Source organism: Anneissia japonica, unplaced genomic scaffold (genome assembly GCF_011630105.1).
Source record: "Anneissia japonica isolate Jap-2015-1 unplaced genomic scaffold, ASM1163010v1 scaffold287754_len4335492_cov202, whole genome shotgun sequence".
Taxonomy (NCBI): domain Eukaryota; kingdom Metazoa; phylum Echinodermata; class Crinoidea; order Comatulida; family Comatulidae; genus Anneissia; species Anneissia japonica.
Window position 1 is genome coordinate 3,838,087 of NW_022705543.1, and position 313 is coordinate 3,838,399.

Here is a 313-nt window from a genome sequence, read left to right on the forward strand (position 1 = left end):
GGCAGTCATATGATGTCATGAAGTCCAAGTTAAAACCTTCACAACTCTCAGTGTGTTCATGTATGCTACTATTCGAGAAATCTTAACAGCTCGAACCTTTAAACATCACCATTTTGGACTTAGATTATTCATTCTGGACAGTGTTCTAATAAAGAATGAAACGTAGAGTCAATTATGGCCTCAAGTCTGTCATCTTTCAGAGTTACCATACTCATATTCTAAATTGTGTTTTAGAGTTAGCATTAATTATATTATTTACTTGGTTTTTCCCATTGTTTTGCAGCTCACTTTTCTCTGACTGAAACTCAGTTCC